The sequence below is a fragment of the Apus apus genome, chromosome 1 (genome assembly GCF_020740795.1).
Source record: "Apus apus isolate bApuApu2 chromosome 1, bApuApu2.pri.cur, whole genome shotgun sequence".
Taxonomy (NCBI): Eukaryota; Metazoa; Chordata; class Aves; order Apodiformes; family Apodidae; genus Apus; species Apus apus.
This window is the reverse complement of record NC_067282.1, coordinates 22,877,295-22,899,763: the sequence shown is the minus strand read 5'-3', so window position 1 is coordinate 22,899,763 and position 22,469 is coordinate 22,877,295. Positions and strand designations below refer to the sequence as shown.

The 22,469-nt window shown below is 38.1% G+C and overlaps 1 protein-coding gene across 2 annotated transcripts in view; it reads right to left on the bottom strand.

The window, feature by feature from the left end:
• Positions 1 to 22,469, bottom strand: part of FRY (FRY microtubule binding protein) — a 243,628-nt gene that overhangs the window by 200,603 nt on the left and 20,556 nt on the right. For both annotated transcript variants that reach the window (XM_051611586.1, XM_051611616.1), the window contains exon 2: positions 12,649 to 12,722. The gene's annotated coding sequence lies outside the window, so the exon portion shown is untranslated. The remainder of the gene's footprint in view (positions 1 to 12,648; positions 12,723 to 22,469) is intronic.

Sequence of the window (22,469 nt, the reverse complement as noted above, 5' to 3'; positions counted from 1 at the left end):
TCTCTCTTGCACTAACAGAACAGGAGAGTTACTTTTCTGAGTGTCAGCTGTGCAGCTGTTAAATTTTAAACTAAGACAACCCAACCTTATTCTGACTAGTAACAGGTATGAAAACAAGTGAGAAAAACAGTGTTAATGGTAAATGAAACTGTGCAATAACCTAGTTTAAGTCAGACACTTGGCATAGCAAGTACACATTTTATGGCATCCTTTTGCCCACTGTCGTGAACATTAATCAACATGTATATCAGCTCTCTCAAGAAAAGGAAACACCCTTCCACTCCTTACTGTCTTCTACTGTTATCTCTATAAAGAGCTCCAGAACTCAGACATTTATTTCTCACAAAGTCAATGAAGAGCTTAGAGAGAAAAATGCTTGCCAAGGGAGATAAATTCTGCAACACTCCCAAAGCACAGCAAGACTCCCACTGAACTCTTCCAGTAATTCATTCCACAGTCCAGGGAGGTGCCTTAACACCATCGTCCTCCTGCTTCTTGAAAGTTCAGATCCAGACTTTATAAACACCAAATTAAGATGACTGGTAAAACATTGAGGAGCAGTAAGTTTTTCAGCTGGACTGGAGGACATCTAGGGCTTTTATGACTCAGGATGACAATCCTGAAATTAATCTAGATTCAAGGATATTCAAATGCAGACTGTGAAGTCCTGTTGCAATATGCTTACATAGCTCGGATAAAATATAATTTCCTGACATTTCGGATTAGTTTCAAGAGGAATTTGAAGAACTAATGCCTCTGATAGTATAGAATACCATGATCTGGCTTATCTCTGGGAAGTCAAGTTGTTACCAGTCTCTGGGACAGGCAAAGATGAAAAATACATTCCTGAACACTTCTGTAATTATGCAAACATCCAAGAAAAAGCTGTGATACTATAGAAACTAATTATTTTCAGGAAGATATATATCAGTTAGCAATCATTACCCTTACATTTTTGTAGTTAAGCGCTACTGTAATTTTAGCACTACAAATTTAGCTAATAAAGTGACTCTGTATCTGAGAACAATTTTAATCTATGGAAGTGAGAAAGCATCATAGCAAGGACCAGGCCTATTCATAGCACTTTACACTGCTGGTCATATCACTTCTGTCTTTCTTAGGTGGATAAAATTATTTTGTGTTATCCTTCCAAGTCTTGACTCCAAACAGCAGAGTATCAGGGAAATGGTTCTTTCAGCATAGAGTACAAATGCAGTAAATATTTTTGGGGAGGGTAGAAACCAATAAGGGCCCAAAGAGGATCTAAATAACCTGAGATCTACTTGGTTCCTACACAGATTGGAAGTACACAGAGAAATTGGTTAAGTTCAGCAGAAATGAGATGCCCAGATCGTGTTTCTCGAGTATCAACAGCAGAACTCATCTGCTTGCATGGGAAAAAATACAGCAGAAGAAAGCAAAAACAAGAGAAAAGTGTAAGGGAGGGTCAACTGGACCAACCATAGGCAAAAGGCTGCAGAGTTTTTTCTGCTTGCTACAGACAGGCTTTTGGAAATATTGGAGACTTCTAGGACTTAAATCACAAAGGCTGATTTCAGCCTGGAAGCCTCCCGTACCTCTTTTACAGCCAGTGGACAGATCCACATTGATTCAGGGCTTGGCCTCGCCTTGGCCCTGCCACTGACTCTACTGAACAGTGGCAAAGTTAAAATTAGCTTTTGGGAGTAACTGCTCCACAGTGATTGGAATATTCCTCCATCCTTGGTAAGAGATGCTACAACTCATTTATTTCAATGTTAATATCCCCTTGTGGTACAAAATTTGGGTTTGAGTGGAGCTAGTTCAGCTTCAACTTCCAGACAGCATATACTGTGCCTTTATACACCTGCAAAATTCCTTCCTTTCATATGGCTTTTTAAAGACAAATATTTGTAGATTATCATCTCAGCTTGCAAATTTCTACTCTATAAATTCAAGTGACTGAACTATTTAGGCCTCAGACCCTGAAAAATTCCACAGGCCCCTTTTCTGAACTCTGTCCTTTATTTTACCTTATTGTTAAACAGAAATACCAGGGCACTGGATACAATATTTTAGTACCACAATATTTTAGCATCACACTGACAGCCAAGCAGAACAAGCTACTTAAGTTTCCCCTTGGCTTTCCTTCAAGACACTAACCTGAAGAGTTTTGTATTTGTAACCCTACAATCTGTGCTTGTATTACCTTCCATGTAGCAGTATTAAAAATATGTTTTGTTGTACCATGAGTACTTCACTAGACAATTCACATATGACGATAATGTCATAATACTGATTCAACTTCATTATTTACTAATATCTCACAAATTTTTGAGACCCTGGAATATAGTAGCACTGCAGAGGATTTTGTAAGCAAAAATTTTACATCATCCAAATGCTTAAAAAATCTACTAAAAACCTTTGCATCTATAGGATTCTTAACATAACTCTCACACAGAGCTAAAACGCACCTCAGTTATCAACTAACAATGAAGATTTGTCAGCCAGACTTTTAAAAAATGCTGTATATATTCTTTATGTTATACAACATACATTTAAAAAAGTACCAAATCAAACGCCTTTGAAAAACATACATAGAACTTATCCATAGATTAGCTTAAGTAGTTTATAATTCTTTCCAGAGATATAAGAAACTGTCAGTCATAGGAAGATTCAAACCTACTATTCATATTTTGAGGCCTCATTTACATTGGCCAGCCTTTCCCAGTACATCAGTACTGATACATCAACAAAACTCCCCACTCTAGCTGTGGTATATACAAAGAAAAAGGACTGGAATTCTCACATCTAGCTGCAGACATTCAAAGATTAAGTTGCCAAAGTCCAGCTACATCTATAGTCAACAGAGAGAGAGAGATGTCCCTGTGCAAGGCAGAATTCATTTCCCCTAACTGAGCATAAGCAAAATGTCTTTTTTTCCCTTAACTGCAGACTTTTGCCAAGACTCACAGATGCTTAACCTTTGCATGATCATACAAGTTAGATGACAGGAATGCCACACCAAGACCTTCTGCCCTATGGTCATTGTGAGTGAAGCACAACTATTTGCTTCCACCAATAAAGCTGCTGGGAAGAGCTCACAAGTGAGCACAGTGTTGCTGGGGCTGATGAACTTTTTCTGCCCCAAGGTGAGGCCAGGATCAGGTCTTCATCTCTCATTATTTGTTCTCTCGTAATTTGTACATACAATTCCCAAGCTCTCTATATAATTATTTTAATTGAGAATGGCAAACTTTGACACTGAATGAAGAGATGCTCGGAGTCAAAGTAAATGGTTCAAAGGGCTTTTATCTTCTCCCCTCTAAGACAATGCTGAAGAAACTGGAAAAAATAAAATAACAAAACTCTTACGGCAATTTTGGATGTTTCTACTTCCGTATCAAAAGTATTCAAGATTGGGAACTGAAAGCTTTCTGTCTTACCATGTAACTGCATAACGGCACCACTAGATTGGAAACATCTTCCTGTCACATCCTCTAAAGGCAGGTGTCTAGCAGCAGATCTCTGCTGCTGTTATTGTTGAAATTGTACCCAAACTGGCAACCTTGATTTGCTACTGTATATCAACCCCCACATCAGGTAACCTGTGTGTGTGTCCATGTCTATGGAAAAGGATGTAAAAAATCCACTGAAAAATAAATCCAAATCTTTCTGCAACCTGAGCTAAAATTTTTCAGCTGCTTTCTGGAAACATAGAAAGTAGGTCAGCACAAATCCCAAAATAGAACATCAGCACTGAGAGAAAAAGTGGTATATCTGTATCTTTGGACTTTTTAGCTCATTCCTCTACAGGGGAGGATTGAGAATGAAAGCCTTTCCCTTATTCTACTCTATGAAGGAACATGTACAAGAAAAAATTGGTTCTACTTTAAAAAGCCCCCAAATCAGCCACATGGGGAAAATGTTATCTGTTTTAATCAAAGCAAAATAGCACTGAGTGGAACCATTTTAGCTTTATCTAAACATAAGCAAGGGAAAAGCAAAGAAGCTTAAAATGTGTTTAAAATACACTGGTTATGTTATCACATCCTGTTCCTTGTACATCTTGTTCCTTCTATCAAAAACCTGTTTGGTAAAATATTTACTTTGGAAATAACTGCATACTTTCTTTGATTTTGTTGTTCATCTTGGTGATTTTCTTCTTCAAGTATTTGCAGTTGCAACAAGAATTGCTGCTTATGCTGTGGTATCTTTCAAGCTGTGCACACTCCTAAGCAAAAACTATGTTCTGTACTATCAGATGCATGTCTCCCACTTCTTATTTTTCTTCATCCCTCCCTCTCTCTTTTTAAGGAAGTGAAAAGGTATAAGCAAAAATCAAATTATTTGAACACGCACACATCTTATTATAGCTATAAAGATTTTAAAGAACCTTCTCAGATCACCATTGACAAACTGCTTTCATGAACTATCACAGCACCCTAACATGAAAAGAAAACCAAAAATCACTCTTGGGCAATATTAAATGCTGTTCATTAGCCATAAAATGTTGGCTACAACATGATGAATTATGCTGATCTGTTTACCCAATCAGATTCCAAGCTAGAACACTGGTATTTTTAATTAGGAAAATATGATATTTCCTCCCCCAAATTCCAAGTGTCAGTCTTCATTTGGAATTCTGCACTAGATTAAAATGAATATTTGAAAGGTACTGAGCAGTGGCAGTATGACCTTTTAAATTCAATGACTTTCATGCAACCAGTAGGAATTCCTAAAAATAACAAAACCTATTTTTAGCTCTTCCTTTTCTGTTTTTGTTGTTGTTTTTCTTGTTTTATTTTTTAAACTACAGATCTATTCATGCCCTATCTCAATTCTTGGACACCTAGCTCTTGTTCATTCCCCTGTAACAGTCCAATCTGTTTAAATATACACCAGCTAGTGAAGCACTATAATCCATGTACATATGTATATAGCTAAGGCAGTTATAGAATTGGAGTCTTTCACAATGCCAGGCTTAAGTCTCTCCAAAAAGAAAGACCAAAATGGAGAACAATTTTCTGAACCTATAGCTGGTGGGATCTGCACTTTTCTTTTACATTCAAAAAAGCAATGCTTGCTATCAGAATGTAAGTAAAAATTAGGGCCTTCATACTTCATAATTAACCAGGAGAAGAAACAATGGAGTTTCTCAAACTCTGAAAAATAAAGTTGAAGCACTAAAATAAAATGGTAGAGCTTTTATGTCCTGTGAGGCCTCCACCTTGCAGAACTTTAAAACTTTAACCTAGCAAACGAAGTGCATAGTTAAACATGTTTAATTGCATTCCTAGATTACTGCCAGATAGTTTGTCACATGCTTTGGTGGGTCTAAACAGAGTGTTTTCATTTGTTACTTCTAAAAGCCAAAGGCACTGAACTGATTGAGTTCAATTTAGAGCTGGACAAATACACTATTCAAATAACATCAGATCAAATAAATCAAACAGCATAAATTTATCGTTAAACATTAAAATAAATAAAGGAAAATAAGGCAATTGTGTTTATGAGTACCAATAGATACAATTTCCCCTAGAATTCTCTTGCTGATGCCAGGAACACAATCCTCCAAAACCTGAGAGAACCTACGGAAAAACAATCGGTCGCACATTCTTCAGATTTTAATACTGCTAATTTTTCTGATACATCACTAGCGTAATTATAAAATAACACTGTTGTAGTGAAATGGAACTAGATCATCCTCTCTATGCTCTGAGATTCTTTTCTAAACTGTAGAAGACAAGAGATTTCACAAGAGCACATCATGTCAGTTTGTCTCATCTCCCTCTTAGAAAACAAAAGGCCATTAATATGTTTGCGTATTTATGTAATTCCAGCTCTGAGTTCAAGGACATCTACAAGACACCTACTAAGATGCCAAATTTGTATTCATTGGAGTGGGAAGCCTGCTGAAATGAGATACCCTTTTCACTCAGAAGCTATTAGCTTAACTGCAGAGAAGTTGTATCCTTTGAAACTGCTTTGTGTAGGAGAAGCATTAGTAGAATCAGTTGTTTGAAGGCACAGTAAAAGAGGTAAAGTAGTCCAGAAGTGGTCAAATCTAGTATTCTCTAAGTTTGTTTAACCAGGACATAGGAGTTCCAAGAATTACAGTCACAAGGTAGTCTAGGAAACTGCTCTTTCATTTCCCAGCTTAGAGCCTTTAATTAGTACATATAGTTGTACTTTTCCTGACCAGAGTCATCACACATTCCCTCCTGGCTCACGTGGCACAACGATACGTGCTCAGTCGTGTGTCTAGAGCACTAGTGACCGTGCTCTGGATTCCTGTGGCTGCGTTATTTCATACAGACATCTTCCTGCCACCCTTAAGTGACTGACACTGGAGTTTCAGCATGTTCCAATGCTACACCAGGTTGAAATCACACATGCTCCTGCAGAGATGCATCCTAGAGCTGTACCACAAGTCATACTGAACTTACAGGCTCAGCCATTTGAAGCCCTTTTCTTGTCAGCGTGCATGTACACAGCTCTGCTGCAGGGAACAGCTTGTCACTGGGCAATGACAAACACCGTCTTCATCATGGTCATGTAGGTCTAGAATATGTATCACACGTTTACAGATCTCTGTGTTCTGCAGCATAAATACATCCTTCTACTTGTTTTGAAATGCACTGCCTTGGTAAAAAAAAAGACTACACTGAAAAACAAAAAGGCAACAAATAATAAATGGTATTATAAAAATTGTCCCAATATACTGAAAACCATCATCCAAAAATCTATAAAAGCTGAAACAGAAAAAACCCTATATTTAAGTAACCAACAGAGAACATAACAATAACTACTCAGACTGAAAAGTCTGTGGCCTTGCCAAAAGCACTGGTCTTTAAAAGCAAAAGAAAATATTTCCCCCAGCAGTGGGTAGAACTGGGACCACTATGGAAGCCAGGACTCCAGGAGAAACACTGCTAACTATAATTTGCCATGACTTGCAGCCAGTTATAGGGCAGAATTAATTGACTACAAGAAGTCTTATTTTTATATGACAGAAGGAGTAACTACAGCTCAATAATGGTAAGCTAAAACCGATCTAACCTTTTTAGTAGGAAAAAAATGTTTGGTTTTGTTCAAGGTAAGGACACTGATGAAATACTACTCATGTTGCCCTCTTTTTTTTCCCTGATTCCTTGAGATATAAATGCATGGTAGCAATTGCAGCTATTTCAGACACTCATTCAGTACACATGCAAACTGCTTATTAATCTGTTTTCAAGCACGTATCAGCATTTACAAAACAAAATATAGCCAACTTTATTGAGTGCCAAGGCTTTACCTAAAGATTGCACTGTATCAGATTAGTTAAAACCCACAAGCTTCTTCAGCTCCTGGTAATGGTTTGCTAGCTTTCACCAACATTAAGAGAAAGAGTCCATAAATACTTACAGTAAAGTATGTGCACAATCTCAAGTCACATGTGCTGGTCTTAATATAGCTTTGTAATTCATATTTGAAGTGAGGCCATAAGAAACCAAAACCTGTCATTGCCAAATATTTAAATTCACACACACAATCCTTTTCAGTAAGAACTACAGAAACATAAGCTTCCAAATCCCAATATACATGTTTTACAGTTTTCACCTATGCAAAAGAATTTTAACTATTTAGTAAAAAAGAATAATAGCTGCCACATTAATTCAAGAAGGAATACATTAATACATAAAACTCACTATGCTTCCAACAGAAAAATCTCATGTAAATCCATAAAGACTAGATAATTTATGCAAAGTCTTAACCTTTCCCTGAAGCGACACTTTTCAGTAGTGATCTCTCTTAATGCTTTAATTTTGCAATGTAATTTTCATGAATAGTTTTCTAGTTGAGGCAGAGATGGGTTAACTGCAAGCAGTATGGATGTTACCTTGCTTCCTGGAGATCACTGTTTTGCGTTGTGAGCTATCACAACTATGTGGGGAAAATAATAGTTGTCTTAACCTGCAGTCACCTGGACAACATGATAAATTACTGCTCCCAGATCAAACAAAACATTACACAAAGTTAAAATCTTAAAACATGACCTTAAAAATTGTATCTACCTACCAAACATTTCATAATAGATGCTGTTAAAAGAATGATTGCACAGGAATTCACGCTCTTGGATAGAGACATAAAACAAGTGGGAAAATTTTATATACACACGGTGTCATTTTTTAAAATTACAACTTGTCTTTACTCTGGCACTATGAACTACTTTTTTTTTTTTTTTTTGAGATCTGGTCACAAACTATAAGCAACAGTGGAAATGGAGTTACGCTGTAATTCCCTAAACAGAAGTAAACAGAGTAGTGCCTCTGAAAAGTAAAATTGCTGAGAGTAGGAATCTACTTTTACTATTTGGTATAACTGCAAAGTCTCTATTAGAACAGGAAACATTGTTTTCCTATTAACAGCAACAACAAGCATCTGGCAGCCATTTTTTTAGTCTATTAACTGCTACAGGCTCAGAAACAAAAGCTACTCACCCATAGCCATGCTTTGAGATAGGCTATGTGCATTTGCTCTTATGCTATATGGAAGCAGCACAAAGCTAGAATTGCAACATTTCCTCACCTAGACTAGTTGGTATCTCCTCAGTCCCCAATAATCCCAACACTGAGATGGCTTTTGGACTGTAGGACTGTTCTTACTGAATATCAGGGTTATGTCCTGGATTCCTTGGTCACAGTACCAAATGAGTATGAAGTTGCCTCTAGTGCTCCTCCTCTGAGGAGCATATCGTACGATGCTGTGTTAGAGTCAGTGCCCTAGGTTTTAACGCCGTTTCAAAAGGTGGTGATGGAAAAGAAGCTGAGAGTTTTGAGTAGATCTTAACATGCACAAAAGCCCAGAGTGCCACCTGCACCATATCTGTGTTCACAACCACTGGCAGCAGATGTGGGTACAGCACTTTGGAGGGAGAGCACTGTCCTGTGATGGATATGCCCAGAGGCCCACAACAATGAACTATCAAACCCAACTTTAATTTTGTTACTATGAGGACAGCTTGAATGTTTTCTGTGAGGCTACATAGAGTATGTGTGTGCTACACAGATCTGTGACATAAGTAAGACACCTTGTTTGCCACCTGGAATATGAGATGCAGTTTTTCAAGGCCTTGTCCAACCAAAGCTGAATACCTCCATGGACAGAGTCACAACCTGCCTGGACAACTACTGTGCTGTCAGAGCAGCCTCTAGAACAGTAGATATTAATCTCAATACTCCTGACCTACAGCAGCAACAGGACAGTCCAGATCCAACAGCATTACTTGACCAGTTCAGCCCCGTGAAATGTTTGATAGGGCACTTAATTAAAAGATTGACTTGGTCAATATTAGCAGATGATACTCAGTTTTCTGCTACAAGGCAGTGTCTTACCAACCCCTTCTCCTCTCCCCACCCTTCTCTTAACAACAGGAATCACCCTCACCTGTTCACCGTCTATTATTAAAGGGCTTATACATTTTTATTTCTCCTTCAGTGCCTTTTTCCTTCTGGATAGCATTTTGCACCTGTTTTCCATAAGAACACAACAGTAGTTCTGTACACACTGTAAGCACTACTGTAAGTCTGGATAATTCTCTTGCATGTTTATGCAAGAGTTCAAGTTTCCTCAACATTAAGAGAACTATCTGAGTGGCATCTGAGTCAAAAGCCACTGAGATAGACAGGACAGTCATGGCTTAGATCTGCTCCTTCAGACTTTCTGCAAATTTGGTTATCTTTTTGAATGCTATACTCCAGATGCATTTTAAAGATAAGGCCCCATTGTTTAGACACTTTTTGGTTTTGGAAAATGATAAGTGACATACAGTGGATCTGACAGGTTCCTGAAACTACTGTTGTTCCTCATCTCCCTGTGGAGAAGTTTTTTCACGTCTGCAGGATGCTGTCAGAGTTATACAAGACTTTTGGACAAAAATGGGTTGTCAAGTTAAAAAAATCCCAATAACATGCAATACTTCAAGTTATCATCATCACTACAACAGTGTGGACATACTTTGCTTCAAAGAACATGGGCAAGCTGAACCAAGCAGTCTCCAGCCAAATATTACAACCATGTGCATACACGCCACCTTTTCAGTCCAGTATATAAAAGGAACAGTCTCCTCTACAACCAGAGTGGAAACCAGATCCTCAACAAGGATAGTATACAGTATAGACATAATTTTAATGCAAAGTGTTGCATAATAATTTTTCATATACTATCTAACCTTTTATTCATGCTCCTTGAGATATTTCTTGGTAATCATGTTATTTCTACAGTAATACAGGTAGGATTTACACCAAATGACTTTCATAGATTAGGGCTTTGTTTTATCAGTCTGAAAATATGTGCAACACAATATGTATAAGTCACAGAAATTACTGGCATTTCTAATGTGCCCAGCTTTTTCTTCTCAAAAGGCAGGATTTTAATTTGTTTCTCTTTTAGTAGTAAAGAAAATTAATAAATGCCCTAAGTAGGTACACGTTGTTCTTGTAAATATTATTGCTTAACAGGAATTTCTGAAAAAAATCTTTGTAACTCAAAATAAAAGTATGAAAATTACAGGATTAAACGCAAAAACAATACAGTAACTCCGCAGCTGTACAGTATGACATCTCCAAACAAGGAGGTTTGTCAAAACTCACTGATCTCCAGAACACAAAACACAAGTGAAGCTGCATCTCTCCAGCACCCTCTGTTGGCCTTCCTGCAGAATGTTACTTTGTGTACTCATTTAAGCGTGTCCTTAAGCCATGACAAAGATTCCTTTATACAAAAACACGTATGAAAAGCAAAAAACCCCACCATCAAACACCCCACAAGCCAGACCTATTCATAGAAACCTGAGATATATAGCACAGCATAGCTTTATATCAGACTACTCAGTACTTCTGGACCTGTCATGCATGTAGCCCATCTTTGCAGGTATCATAATTGATCTAGCTACAGGGGCAAAATGTTCTTTACTGTCCCTCTGTGTGCCTGACATTCCTAATTTCTGACACCAGTAATAAATGGCATCTCACGTGCAGCTCCCATCAATAGAAATGACTACTCTACAAAAAGAACAACTATTTTTAAGGAACATCTTTCACTGTGGCAACCGAGAACTGACAATAAATGCTTTACAAAGAAAATCATCTACAAAAGAAAATGTGCAAACCACATCTCGTCAAGCACACAGATAAATAAAGACCAGATGCCAGATACAAGGTGATCTAAATATAAACTCTGAATACAGCATTCTGCTGTGTGGCCAGATGGTGTAATTTCCAGCAGCAAAGGCCCTTAGCCCCACAAGCCCAGCAGCTGCTTGGCAAAGCCAGCTCACAGCTTTGCAAGAGCAGATGCAAAGTTGCAGTGGGCAGTGGAGGGGAAGAAGGAGGGGGAAGCGGTAAGGCTGAGATGGAGAAGGAGGCATGCTCTCATGGCACTGGGGGAGGTAAGGGTGGTAGGGCATTCTGAGAAAACCCAGCCTTGTGGGTTATTTGGGCTGCCTTGTCCCTTCTGGCTCATCTATGGGTGAGAACAGCAGAAGGCAGCCTGTGCCCAGCTGTGCAGAAAGACCTGCTGCCTTGCTGTTCTGCAGCCTTCCAACTGTCAGTCAGGAAAAGACACAGGCAAAGGAAAGGCAGGACCAAAACAGGTCTTACCTAAGCAGTCTGGCTGCTTCCACCAGCCAACTGGTCAAACAACTGTCTACTTTATCTACCTACAGCTAAACTCTGACAAGAAGCCGAAGAACCAACAATAGAGCTTTTCTTAGCTGACCTTAAGTTTAACACCATGGAAAAAAATAGCCTCAGAAATGTCACCAGCTATTGCAAACCTGCTTCTAACACTGTCTCTTAATTTTACTCTTTAAGTTCTGTAAACTTCAGTATCTGCTTACTGTGGTTTTCACAGCATCCTGTCTGCACATCTGAACTACACAGCCACTACCTCACCACGCTTCCAGGCTCTGCTCTCTGCCTCTCTTCCTTCCCACATGCAGCTTCATGTGATTCTCTCCTAATATTTCTGTGTTTATCGACTTCAAGATGGTGCTAATCATAACTGATGGTCAGATAATATTCTCCAGAACATGCTGAAAGATACACAAACTTTTGCCAACCAAATTTGTAGTACTGTTTGATAGAAAGCATTACTGTCCTATTTCAAATATTTACACACACACTTCTACTCCGGGTAATTTATATTTTAGTGCTTAAGAGGGATGGAGAAACCAGCTTGACTTTGAATGTCAAAATCTGAATTATTAGAGTAAAATATTTATTGCACAGATCAAAACAGAAACTATCTCACAAAATCTGTGCAGTTCATTTGAGGCCACTAACCGGTCTAGAAGCCAGAGATGGAGCCAAACTGAATCAACATCCCCAAACCTCAAAACTGAATAAAGGCAACTGAGCCTTTGCAATGCACGATTTTACCTTCCATTCTCAGGAGTTCTTATTTTGCCTGTTACTTTCAGGCATTCATATTCTTGCTTCACACTCGTTTCTGCTGGCAAAGATTTATTTATCTTTAGCTGTGTTGTTATTTTAAAACAAATTTACTGTTTAGTTTTTTCCATGTTTAAAAGGCCTAGTTCCAAACAGTAAATGGTAGAAGTTATTTCCTTTAAGACTTGGCTGGTTAGGGCTGCAGCAGCCTGTTCAGTAACAGGTTACTTACGCAATGAAGTTCTTCTGCTTAGCAACCCTCAGGGTGGAGTCCAAAACAGCAACTGCACCACTCACATTTTGCAACTAAAAGTGAGGGAAAAAAAGAAAAAGAGACACAGAAACAATGAGTACAAGGCAAAATACTGTTTCTTCATGAGAAATGTAACTTATTATGAAAAGAGGGTAACAGACAACACCGAAGAATGAATCAAAGAATGCTAAAATACTTCCCACTCGAAGTTGTAATTAATTCTGAGATCATAATATGATAATGATTCTTAAGAGAAATAATTCAGACAGAGAACAGGTAAATCCTTGCAGAGAATCATGTAACTGCTGAGCTGTTCTGGCACTAATCTTCCTTTTCCACTGAATACTGAAACAATCTCAGCTTATCACAGTTTCTTGTTAAAAAAATATTGCTAAAATAGCTGGATGCTTCAAATACTTAGAGAGAGGTTTAGTATTAGTATCATTATGTTGAGATGTTAAATTGAAAAGAAAAAATAATGAAGGCAAACATTAAAATGACTGTTGACTCATTTTAAGAATAAAATTAACTAATAATTTAATTTACTAGTCTGCATTGGTTAAAAGTAGGCAAAATTACAAGATAAAATAGATTATTTTGGTGATTTATAAATAAATATTCTGTGAGAGAATCAAGGAAACCAGTATTTCAAACACTTTTGAATGAGAAAAAGAAAACCAAAACTATTTGGCCATGTATCACTTTATTGTTCATAAAAATTATTTCATTTAATGATTTCCATCCCCTGCCTTGATTTTTATAGTCTGCTGGCTCAGAAATGGATTAGATACCACAGTGAGAATAAGCTTAGCTGGTGAAGTTACCCAGTCATATTCATATTCAACTAGCATTTTTCATTTTTTGAAGTATTTAATGCAGAGGGGATAAACTACCTCCCAGGCAACATGGATGTCCTCAACCAGTCCATAGAGTGTGTTGCTGTTCCAGGAACATAAGTGTTTGCTTCAGACCAGCTACTGCTGCACTGCACAGCTTTTGGTCTGGGTGCTGGAAGAAGCAGAGCTCTATCAGTTGCCTGCATCTACCCAACCAACTGCACTTCTCATTTGGTTTCCCTGGGCCAGGCCTGAGCAGTCTGTGGCCCTCAATTTGTGCAAAGACCTCAGAAAGGCAGCACAAGCATTTCTGCATGATGCAACTCACACTGTACATACACCTATGGTCCTCACACTTTGTCCTTAGGCTCTCAAAGTATTTATACTTTGACTCTTATCCCAACATACTTGTCTCTTATACAGGAGCCTTTTCTGGTAACTATGTTGCTTTAAACAGTAAGTAAGGGCATTAAATGCATTTACTAAATGTAGAGCCTGGGATGCATCTTTCATGATCTAAAATAGATTAACAAACATACCAGTACTTGGAAGGCACTTTCTCTGATGTGTTATTATACAATCCCTAGAGCTCAACTTGACAGATCATTTCTTACTAAAACAAACTAAGGTTATGTGTTTCTTATACATCTATCATTTATTCTAATTCTTTTACATTTAGCTATCTAACAAAATGTTCATCTTACTAATTGACTGTGTGCCTACACAACAACAAGATTACTATTAGCAAAGGCAGTTGGCTAACAAACAATGTATGGTCCTAAAATAATTTACTTCATTCACTGGTAGAAAAGAAGATAAAGTGATACAAAATAAAAACCTCAACTATTAAAAAGTATGCACAACTGAAGGCAGGAGTCAACTTCATTTGCTGGCAGGGTGGCAGTACATGGACTATTGTCTCCCACTGTGGTCACCAACAGCTCCCTACTGGCTCTCCAGAAAGCTCCACATTGATGAAAACTTTGAAGATTAATATTAATAAATGCCATCCCATTCTAGTTTTAAGCTCTTGTCTCTCTAGCTATTTTATATTAGAAGTTTTCAGAACACAACAGCTCTACAGAAATTGCAGTTCAAAACTGCCCATAAATTTGAATAACATTCATCAAGGATTTCAAAAGTGAAAAGGACAGAATCAAGTGGTATTTTAAGAGGCACAAACGTCTGGTCTGAGATAGAGATTTAAAAAAAACCCCAACAACAGAAAAAAAACAACAAACACCAGCCCTCCCTCTACTTCACATTAACTTTTATTGGGAAGACTTGAGCATGGCCAACACAAGAGTTGGAGGGACAGAGCAGGATGTAGGACGAAGCGATCTCATTTTCCAGCATGCAAATCTATTTCCTCCTGGTGAAAGTGACCATGTAACCATGGTCCTGTTGCTTTGGGAATCAGTGTAATAAGGGGAAAACATTTTACTGCTTAAAAGGTAAGGAGTTTTCTACACAACTAAAAAGGAAGGTAAATGGGAGGTGGTGGTGGTTGCACTTGGCCACCAGCAGGATGCTGCTGCATTCTCAGAAGAGTTCTGAAGCTTGCTGTCCTACTGCAAGCATTTCTAACAAGGAATCCAATGCTGAGTTGGAGAGTAAAGCAAGAGTGGAGGTCCATTTGAACAAAAATATTAAAAATAATAATCTCATTAAAAAACCACAGATTTTTAACTGAGGCCAAATCCCTGATGTTTATTTTAGTAGGCTTCTTTGATGTGGCTGGCTGCAATAGTTTTCGGATAGGAATTACTACTTTTGTTTGGCTAGTTTTAATTAAATTTGATCTCTAAACTAGGATTTCATTAAACAGTTTCCCTTCTTCTGATCTCTCTCCCCACTCTGTTTTTGATTAATCAAATAGGCAAGCAGCTTTAGTGACCCAAACACTGCACTTTTCAATAAATAAACTCTGGCTGAAACTCTTACTGATCTGTACAAAGCATCCTGAAAAAGTTTTAGACCTGAACTTTTACAGCTTTTTTTGCAGGCATGAACAGGGAGAATTTGATAGGCAGGCATAAAAAATGTAGAACAGAAATCTGTTTTCCAGGGAGACACTTCCTATCATCATCTGCATTTTTTTTTTTTCCCCAGTTAAGCAGCTTAAGGAAAAAAACAAGCAGAGCACCCACTGCAGCCAGTACCTTCCCTTCATTTTATAAAATTAGCTGTTTCTTCAGTTTAAATTTACTTTGTCTAAATTAATAGACAAATTCTATAATACAGTGTTACTTTTTTTCTATTACCATCTCAAGTAATTATTATTTTAGGTAAAAAAGAGTAGATATTGAATAATCACTTTAAATAATGATCAAGTAAGCCCTCCCCTTGCCTTACTTGACTTACCCATCTGTTGTGTCTTTATACATAAAGGCCTTCAGAGTAAATTATTAAGACTAACAAAAGTAATATCCAAGTGTGGTTTTTTCAACTTCAGAATACCAATCAATTTGCTTCCCACTTACTTAATAACATATTTAATGCCAAAAAAAGACAAGAGAAAAATACCAATACCAATCTGAAGTGAAAAAATGTGAACTATTAGCACCAAAGTTTCCAAACACAACAAAGTTGCCAAAAAAAGATGACAAAATGGAACTCCAGGTGCCCAAACCTAATAATAATAGTGTCTTGAATACCACCGTTAGCAACTGCACTTTCTAGCAGTCATGTATATGACAATCTCAAAACCAAAATCTGAGTAAGAATCACGAAGACTGCCAAAACAATACAGTAAATTAAGAAAATATCTTCAGATGCAAAATTATTTAAAAGATTACTTCATTTAGGAAAACAACTCAGAATGGATCCACAAGGGCACCTTTATACTTGCAATCAATATTGCTTTCTTCAGTTGTACAATATACCACTGTTAATCATGCTGCCAGCAAACTGCTTCAGAATGAAACAGAGAACACTTTATTCAAAACTTACACTAACAACACAACATGAACATCTGCCTTGACTAAACATCCTTTTCTCAAAAGTATTAATAGGAAGCAGTGCTCTTGATGCATTCTTCTTCTCCACTGTGCTCAGAGGAAGATCCAGATCTGTTCCATCTCATGCTGAAGCCTCTGACAAGTGTCTACCACTCTGTCAAAGCACAGGTGAAAAAGCTATGTAGTACAGTTTCAAGTTTTGAAAGAGTAATCTGAGAATATCTGTGCTCTGCAACACTGAGTACTTCCTGCTTTTCTGCAAGAAATCACTTATAAATAACGTAATAATGTAAATGCGTGAAACTTGAATGCTCATGTTCTCCTGTATGCAAAATACAGATAGCAACATATAAGGAATTAATTCACTGATGCTTAGCAACCTATACGGGAAATATGACATAGGAAAAACCCCAAACTAAATTCCATGGAAATATATCCAAAAAGTAGCAAATATCAGATAGCTGAGGCTTAGCCCCTCACTGATACATGATAAAGAAAATACTGTCCTGGCCTGTGCATGTAAGCAGACAGGCTTTAATACTGCCAGTTTTTCCAAGATGTTACTTCAACATTTCTAAAAAGCTAAACAAGGAGAATAACTGCCTCTAGTGTTTATGCAGTAACACAGCTTCCCTTGCTGGGTAGAATTTTATAACACAATTTTAATGGGCCAGTAGACCTCAAAACTCAGTCCACAATAGCTCCACTCAGCACAGCTTCACAACATAGTGTTGTGAAGGTCACAAAAAGTGCACCTCTGCTGCCAAAGCCATGACCCCAGCTCAGTGCAGCACCCAAGGAACTACCAAGTCAAACGTCCAGAAGGAAACCTTCACAGCTCTCTAAATTTCATTTCAAAGAGATGAATAGGAAGACAAGGACCAGACAACAGCTGCCATTCACTGAGGAGTTTCCCATTAATCATGGGGCTATGCTAAAAGGTAAGTGCTTTTCAATTTTGAGGTTAAATATGGTTACTAGCTCTTGGTCTGTAACATTTTCAAGTATATTTTAAGACTCACCTAGAGCCTCCCTCTCTCAAAATAAAATGCACAAGTTTTATCTCCAAGGTACATTGAACAAGTTCACATTCCCAAATGAAATATATGCCTGAGACCTTCAATATACTGGAAAAGCCTACCCTTTTTGCAATTAGTAAGGCTGTTTTCTAATATCTAATGTGACACTGACTAAAGAATGCAGGAATAAATGCAACCATTCCACCAAGCAACTATATCAAAATCTTTTTGAAGAGGACACCACTAAGTGTTACTATTACATATACGTAGAAACATAGAATGGTTTGGGTTGGAAGGGACCTTAAAGATCATCTAGATCCAGCATACCTGCATGGGCAGGGACACCTCCCACTAGATCAGGTTGCTCAGAGCCCCATCCAACCTGGCCTTGAGTACTTCCAGGGAGGGGGCTTCCACAATGCACCCACACAGATCATTGCTTCAGACACCACAGAAAGCCTGCCTCTTTCCTCTTCAGCATGAGTCCTCTGTTAAAGCACAGCGCATGTAACAAAAGTATGAAAAACATACAGGTTCCAGATACAGTTTCTTCTACACAGAGCATGGTTGGTCCATATGAAAACACCAATGTGTGAAACATCAAAGCAAGTTTTACATTTGATTCAGTTCTGGGACAGACAAAAAAAAAAATCAAGTCTGAAAGCCCAATTAGTAAATTGGGTAAATTTACATTAAATACATCTATCTGGGGGAAACAGGAAAATTACAAACTAGCTGACAAAAAGCTGATCAGTTTTATATGTATCTAGTACCTTTATGATGCCCTATCCCTACTATGTTTAAGAAAGACAACCTCTCCTTTACCACTCAGCTTGCACGTCTTGATTAATTTATAATCATCATTCTGTGATCAGTGGCAGTTTGCCTATTTTTAGGCAGAAAAATGTGCAGGAAGCCTGTGCAGCTTTAGAAGTTACTGAAGGAAATCAAGTGCCTCATCATGTAACACAAATCTGAACTTTTTGTTGCATGCTATATGCTACTCCCAACTTATTCTACATGGTAAATTACCTGAACCAAATGCTGGTATTTGCCATCCTTCTTTAAGGCATCATTCAATTCTATCCCTTGATATTTGCCCTCACTGTTTCACAATAACTATTGAATTAGTTTTTATTCATTTCAATTTGTCCTTTCTAAAGTTCTAAATACATGGTCATAACCTGATTTTATCACTTAACTTACCTTAGAGATGCTTGCTTTAATGGAGCATTTACTATAAGATGGTTTGCAAACTTGAGGCATTAAAAGAGTGAAAAAAAACAGGTGAAATTAAGCACACAATATGTATATGGAGATTACTTCATATAGGTCAATTTTTTTCCCCTTAATAACTTCGTTCAACTTGCAAGCAGAAAAAAACCAGCCTTAACCTCAGGATTGTTGTATGCAAGCCAACTGCATATATTTTATTTCTTTTAATGGAGCTAATTAGTAATGAACAATAGCTCTTGCTACTGGGATTCCTAAAAAAGGCATTTATGACAAATGAAATTTGCTACAGGGCAGCTGGACTGTATTTAGAACTACCGTGTATGCTCACTGATTTCCATCATACATTTATAAAAATCAATGACACATTTATTAAGCAAAACTGTTTATAAAGCCATGATGCCTGCAGGTTTTGCTCCAGGAAATCTGCAGGGTTTATCCCAGAAAATAGCTTTCTATTAGCTTACATCAGAGATGCCTTTGCAACAGCAGTCAGATTTTTATCCGTTTTGAAAAAGCGTATCTTTAAGCTTTATCAGGACATTTTTAAGTACTGTTCCTTAATTCAAGATGGCCTAGGACACCTTACTAAACTACTTCTAACTAGCACTTTTAAAACTAACCAGTACTTCTAGCTTAGTACTTCTTACTAAAATGAGAAGGAGGTAAACATACAGGTACAAGGGCATAATTTGTCTTACTGAATCTTAGGGCACACATTCTTTATTATTTCTGTTATTTTTTTAAGAAATACAGTAATCTGGCCAAATACAGCCCTTTATAAAAGCCTTCAATTTTTGAACTTTCTGTTTACACCTGAATTCTCAATCTTAGTAATGCAGTAATTGTACATTTGCGGGTTCTTGCACACATAAGCCATTGGTACTTTGCTTAAATGTTTATGTAAAAACTTGTCACAGTCCATGCTAATGTGTTTTTCTGAGGTTTTTTAAAGTAAAAAAGCATGCATTAATATCAAAGAGCACACTGTAAATGATTGTTCCTAATCTTAGACATGTATCAATTATTCACTAGCTTGTTCTTCTTGTGCTTTATCATATAGACTTCACCATAGCAACGCTATTCTTTACTTCCTAATCTGTGAATCTGTAAACTAATACCAGATTTAGCTGTTGGATTACTTGATATTCTACTTATTACACCTTGAATGTAAACATATACTTCTTATTACACCATTAGCCATACACACTGTCCCAGATATCAATAGACATTCAATTGTTTATCAATATTCAGATGGTAACTTTTCTAAGAACTAGCTACTTCCTCTTTTACAGCAGTAAAAGTATAAATATAATTATGTCGCTTTGAATTACCACCAGCAAAATTCAGAATGAAATTTAATGTCTGGATACAATACCTGTCATATGATCTTTATACAAATTGGGAAATGGTACAGCTTTCAAAACCTCTAAATTTTAAGATCACTATTAATCTTTAGAAATAAAACACTTGGTTCCAGCAAGTACCTTAATTTAAAAATAACTTCATACCTGATAGTCTTCTTACAGAATAATCAATTTCTATTTCTATGTTTTCTTTCCTCTTTGTTTTTCCAGCATTGTTATACATATTTTCTGTCTTCTCAAAATACATGCATCTTTTTCTAGCAGCTTTTGGCTCATTTATTTGTACTTTTCAGTGAGTTTCTTCTTCCTACCTTCTTTTCCCCTCCTTTCTGTCTAATTTTCTTTTTCTTCAACCCTTTTTCCTGTTTTTCTCCAATCACAGAATCATAGAATGGTTTGGGTTGGAAAGGACCTTAAAGATCAGCTTAGTTCCAACCCCTATGCATGGGCTGGAACACCAAGGACACCTCCCACTACACCAGGTTGCACAAAGCCCCATCCAACCTGGCCTTGAATACTTCCAGGGAGGAGGCAGCCACAGCCTCCCTGGGCAACCTGTTCCAGTGTCTCACCACTCTCACAGGAAAGAATTTCCTCCTAACATCTAACCTAGATCTACCCTCCTCCAGTTTAAAACCTTTACCTCTCATCCTATCACTACAAACCCTTGTAAAAAGTCCCTCTCCAGCTTTCTTGTAGCCCCTTCAGGTACTGGAAGGCTGCTATAAGGTTGCCCCGGAGCCTTTTCTCCAACGCCCAATTTCTCTGCCTGTCTTCATAGGAGAGGTGCTCCAGCCCTTTGATGATCATCTTTGTGGCCCTCCTCTGGACTTGCTCCAGCAGGTCCAGGTCTTTCCCGTGCTGGGGGCATCAGAACTGAACACAGTACTCCAGGTGGGGACTTACAAGAGCAGAGGGAGAGTACTCCTGATCCTTTTAATTCTCACCTTCCTTTTGCTGTTCCATTACACAATCGTAATTCCTTTACCCTCTGGTTTGTGAGAATTGTTTATGTATCTCGTTAATCCCAAAAAGGTATCTTTAACACCCTAACTCTGCACCTTTCATTCCCTCAACTTGTAAAGCAGAACAGCAACCATCTCCTTTTGCCCCACTGGTGCTTTTTAGCATATCATTCATTATCACTGTGGCAGCAAATGCTAAGATTTCTTTTTTATGTAAAAATCTGACTATAATATTACCTATAATGAAACAGTGACACACGCAGAGAAGCCGTGGCCTTTCCCAGTAAGTCCTTAATATTGTTTGCTCATTATTTGCTATTGAAGTGAACTGAGTGATATTTCCCTTAAATATTAATTGTCTTCACTATGTTTAAATGGAAACAAAGACACAATTCATTTTTCTGAAGGAATTATCATACCAGAAATGCTAAAAAAAAATGAGACATTTTCAGACACTTCAGTAGGACAGACATTACCTAGAAAGAAACACTGTTAATGGTTCACACCTAAGACCCCACTGTCCATTATAGATCTGTAACCCTTCCTGAATGTTCCCCCTTTGTATCTGGTATGATCATCAGTGGACTCCTACTGCCTCTCGAAAGCAGAAATTATTTGGCTTGTACTAAGTGGGTGTCAGTCATCCTGCAACAGAGCTAAGCAAGTCACAGTGCTTTCTTTGTGCTGCTCTTTCCTCCCAAATCTTTACTTGCAGAGTACCCCAGGGATCCACCTTCTTCCCATACAACTCAATACACATGAAGATAATCGGGGAAAACTGTGAAGCAAATTGGATCAGAAGTTGTATTTCCACAGCCTCAAAGATGTCAACAAAAATGTCCAAGAACACAGGAGAACAAAGCATAGCTGACTGAAGCAAACTCCTCCAGGCAGAGATGATTTTCAGTGATCAGCATCGAGGCCCTAAGCCCCACCTCTTCACCCCTTCCTAGGTGGTCAGCTGGCTGGCTGTTCTTAGGGCTAGCTCCACTGTGGTGATGCCAGACAGCTGTGAGAAGAGCTGTGTGGAAAAGAGCTATGAAAACCCTTGCTGGGGGTTTCCCTCTTTTGATTGTGAACTATGTGTAGCTCAGTCTTGTCCTTGGTCCCTGTCTGGGCCATGCTACAGGTAATGCCAGCTGACTCTGAGTGGCTGACTTGCCTTGGACCTACTTCATGACTATGGGCCTGGGCCTGTCTGGCAAACGAGGCTGTTGCTGATGCTGGATAGTGTGACCAGGTCTTCTTGTTTAGGTAGTGCTGTTGTCACTCTCGGCTGCCAGTGCAGACGCCCTTGCAGAGCAACCTTGTCCTGCTTCTCCCTGACAACCAGGCTCACAGAAAAGTGTTACGCTCCCGGTAAGAGACGATGTTAATGTCCGGCCTAAGAAAACCACAGCCTCAAATACCACTGAAAAAT